Raw genomic sequence first — 4,855 nt, 5'->3', positions numbered from 1 at the left:
CCCTTTCTTAGAAATGGGAACAAAACACCCATAGAAGGAGTTACAGAGACAAAATTTGGAGCTATGACGAAAGGATGGACCATCTAGTGACTGCCATATGCAGGGATCCATCCCATAATCAGCTCCCAAATGCTGACACCATTGCATACACTAGCAAGATTTTGCTGAAAGGACCCAGTCATAGCTCTCTCTTGTGAGACTATGCCAGGGCCTAGCAAACACAGAAGTGGATGATCACAGTCAGCTATTGGATGGGTCACATGGCCCCTAATGGAGGAGCTAGAGAAATTACCCAAGGAGCTATAGGGAACTGCAACCCTATAGGTGGAACAACAATATGAACTAACCAGTACCCGGGAGCTCTTGTCTTTAGCTGCATATGTATCAAAAGATGGCCTAGTCGGCCATCACTGCAAAGAGAGGCCCATTGGACTTGCAAACTTTATATGCCCCAGTACAGGGGAACTCCAGGGCCAAAAAGGGGGAGTGGGTGGGTAGGGGACTGGGGGGTGGGTATGGGGAACCTTTGGGATAGCATTGAAAATGTAAATGAGGAAAATACCTAATAAAAAAAAAGATTTATTTTATTTTATGGGTACAAGTATTTTCCCAGCATAAGGACGTGTGTGTGTGTGTGTGTGTGTGTGTGTGTGTGTGTGTGTGTGTGTTAAGTTTGTATTTATGTCTAAGTGGCTCATCTTACCCTTCTGCTCTACTAGAGAGACTAAATAGCTATCTAGAACTTGGGAAGGGTTTCAATTCCTACCTCACAGCATCCACAGAAAGTTACTTGAGGTTTGCTCTGAGGCTCCAGCCTGCCGAGAGCTGAAGCGATCCTCCCTCTGCTTCCTCAGCAGCCCTCTGCCTAGCCGCTGCTCCATCACCTCAGAGTTGCCCTCTCTTCCGCCATGAAAGGGCTGCTCAAAGGCTTCCACAGGCGTTCATCGAGGAGGGCACGTTCCTCTTCACTTTGGAATCTGTAGGGGAAGGTCACCCAGATAAGATTTGTTACCAAATCAGTGATGCTGTCCTTGATGCACAGCTTCAACAAGAGCCTGATGCTAAAGTGGCTTGTGAAACTGTTGCTAAAACTGGAATAATCCTTCTTGCTGGGGATTATTATTATTAATGCCAGAGATGCCATTGATTACCAGAAAGTGGTTCGTGAAGCCATAAAGCACATTGGATATGATGACTCTTCCAAAGGGTTTGACTACAAGACTTATAATGTGTTGGTTGCCTTGGAACAACAGTCACCAGATATTGCCCAAGGTGTTCATCTTGACCGGAATGAGGAAGACATTGGTGCAGGAGACCAGGGTTTGATGTTTGGTTATGGCACTGATGAAACTGAAGAGTGTATGCCTTTAACCATTGTCTTAGCACACAAGCTAAATGCCAAACTGGCTGAACTACGCCGCAATGGTACATTGCCGTGGTTACGCCCAGATTCTAAAACTCAAGTGACTGTGCAGTAAATGCAAGATTGGGGTGCTGTGCTTCCCATCAGAGTCCACACGATTGTTATATCTGTTTTGATGAAGAAGTTTGTCTTGATGAGATGAGGGATGCTCTGAAGGAGAAAGTGATCAAGGCTGTTGTACCTGCAAAATACCTTGATGTGGATACAATTTTCCACCTACAGCCAAGTTGCAGATTTGTTATTGGTGGGCCTCAGGGTGATGCTGGCTTGACTGACCGAAAAATCATTGTGGATACTTACGGCGGTTGGGGAGCTCATGGAGGAGGGGCCTTTTCAGGAAAGGGTTACACCAAAGTGGACCGTTCAGCTGCTTATGCTGTTCATTAGGTGGCAAAAAATCCCTCGTTAAGGAGGTCTGTGCAGGAGGGTTCTTGTTCAGGTCTCTTATGCTATTGGAGTTTCTCATCCATTGTTGATCTCCATTTCCCATTATGGCACTTCTCAGAAGAGTGAGAGAGAGCTATTAGAAATTGTAAAGAAGAATTTTGATCTTCGCCCTGGGGTCATTTTCAGGGATCTGGATCTGAAGAAGCCAATTTATCAGAGGACTGCAGCCTATGGCCACTTTGGTAGGGACAGCTTCCCATGGGAAGTGCCCAAAAAGCTTAAATATTGAAAGTGTTAGCCTTTTTTCCCCAGACTTGTTGGCATAGGTTACAGAGAAGCCTTCAAGCTCTGAGGGAAAGGGCCTTCTTCCTAAATTTTTCTGTCCTCTTTCAGCTCCTGATCAGTTGCAGTCACTCTAATCAATGACATGAATTTTAGCTTTTGTGGGGGACTGTAAGTTGGGCTTGCTATTCTGTCCCTAGGTGCTTTGTTCACCATTATAATGGATATAGTGAGCATAGGTGAGCCATGTAACTGCCTAGAAACAAACACTGTAGTGAATAATGCTTTGAAATCGAACCTTTGTGCCCTATCACCTAATCCTCCAAAGTTCTAATTGCAATTACCTTCCCACCAGATGCTGAAAACGTCCTTGTAGTGTGCACGCAAAGTACTTGTAGTTTGACTGTAGACTCTGGCAATGCCACAACCCTGTCAGCATGAATCTACAATGTCTTGAGCTCTATTTATTGAATGTGAAGCCCCTGCCCTTATCCTCCCTGTAACTCATTTCTAATTATGTAGTTCTTTATCAGGGAGTGTTCCTATCCAATCAGTCTTGCATGAAACGAAAGTTTCAGTTGGAGCTCTAGCCTGACTTAAAAAAAAAAAAAAAAAAAAAAAGGCAGTTACAATTAAGCCACCTCCCTGGTACTTATGCTATTAAAAACAGCACCAAATCAAAATCTCTCCACTTTTCAGCTCTTTGGAGGACGTACGTAACAAGGTTTTATTTAGTAAACCAACCCTATGCATGGTTTCAGCACTAGCCAAACCTCACCAACTTTTAGTCTAGAAAAACAAGCATTTGGCACCCTTGTGATATACAGAGAAGTCACAGGGCAGTACCTGAGGGTCTGTAGGTTGAACACTTTGGACCAGGTAACTTTTTTTTCTTTATGAGAAAGAGTACCCCACAGTGCACAATAGCTCCTCCCAGGGTTTTAACTTTGTTTTATTTTCAAAACCAGGTCCAATGAGCTTTCTGAACAGCTGGTGTAGCTATAGAGAAAGCAGCTTCCTTCAGAGAGCAGTGCTTTTGGCAGTGAGGAGGAAATCACTTCATACTTGAACATTTTCTAATTGCTTATTTATTGTATTCTGGGGTATGGCATAAGTACAGAGAAGCCATGACAGGTTTTTAAAGATTTTTTTTTTCCTCAACACCATGAATTCCTTTAACATGTTTCCAGCATTCCCAGGTAGGCCAAGATGTCCTACAGAAAAACCTTAGGTTAGACCTACAGGGGGTCTGGCTGGTGTTAACAGAAGGGAGGGCAGAGCTGGTGCAGCTGGCCATGGAGAAACATGACTTGGCTGGTGTGGTACAGAGAAGCCAGCTTGTTTTCATGTTTATTCCATGACTGCTTGCCCTATGCAAGAAAGTGCCTTTCAGGATCTATTTTTTGGAGGTTTATTACGTATGTTGGGTTCTCAATTCCAACAGTTTAATGAAGATCTAAATAAAATGCTAGGTTCTACCAAAAAAAAAAAGTAACTTGATATGAATCCTAGATGTAAATATGAAAGTAAAGGATTCCTATGTGCTATCTAATATCTATACTTAGCAGAGAAATCCTGTTTGTAATATTCAATGAGGTCTTTCAAATCACTGTATGAAGCAGTAACCACCCAACCATTAGAAATATACTAAGAGAGTCAAGTGACATGGCTCAGCAGGTAAAGACACTTGCCGTGCAAGCCTGGTGACCTGAGCTCAGAACCGACATAGAGATAAAAGAATAGAAGAAACTCCACAAAATTCTCCTCTAACCTCCACATGTGAACAATGCCAAATGCATCAACACATCCAGACAGGCATGCACATACATAAATTAAAAGTGCACGGATGACTTGAATAGGCAGTTTACATGAGATTTTCCAAATGGATAGAAAATGTGAGAAGTTGCTCACCATTTCTAGTCATGGGGGAAAGAACATGGAACCACAAGATATAACACACTCTCTGGAATGACTAAAAAAAAGAAAAAAAGTGGGTGTGTCAAGTCTGGGCAATGGGAGGCAGACACTCATGCTCTACTCACAGGAGAGGAAACTCAGAAAAGTGCCATGGCCTACTAACATTAACCATGGGCACCATGTCTGTAAACAATTCCTCTTCTGTTGGAAATAAAAATCCACACCAACAAAGTTGTTACTTGCAATTAACGTCCCAAGATCTTCATTGTTTTGTCATATATGAGTATAAATCTTTCTTTGCAAAGTGAACTCCCTTGGCTTTCTGCCTCCCATGTGATGGACAATATCCCTGCCCCTCTTAACTCTTATCACATGATTCCACCAAAGTTCTATGTATGTCAGTCTGAATGTCTCCCTTCAGCTAAAGTTCCTGGGCAGCACTTATTCAATATCTCATACACTCTTCCTCAGTGTCTTTTTAATAAAATGATCCTAAAGCTACTACTAATATTACCACCACCTCCCCCTCCTTGTTCTACTTTTTTTCCTTTTTCTCTTTTTTTCCTTTTCTTTTTCTTCTTTCTCTTCCTCTTCTTTCTTTTCTTCCCTCTTCCTCTTCCCTTCTTGGCTTTTATGAGACAGTAGTCCTTGCTCTCCTGGATCTCACTATGTGTAACAAGTTGACTTTGAACTCACAGAGATCCTCCTGCCTCTGCCTCCCAAGTACTGACATCAAATGTGTGCTCCACCATGCCCGGGCTAAAGCTTCTTGAAATGAATTAAGAGAAAGGCATCTATGGGAATTGTATCAACTCCTCCTACCCACTGCTCATACCCTCAGTTGGC

The 4,855-nt window shown here is 42.8% G+C and overlaps 1 pseudogene; it reads left to right on the top strand.

Annotated features, from left to right (window-relative positions):
• On the top strand, positions 796-3,576 carry Gm9523 (predicted gene 9523; annotated as a pseudogene).

This window comes from Mus musculus, chromosome 5, assembly GCF_000001635.26.
Source record: "Mus musculus strain C57BL/6J chromosome 5, GRCm38.p6 C57BL/6J".
In the NCBI taxonomy this organism is placed as follows: Eukaryota; Metazoa; Chordata; class Mammalia; order Rodentia; family Muridae; genus Mus; species Mus musculus.
This window is presented reverse-complemented; position numbering and strand designations above follow the sequence as displayed.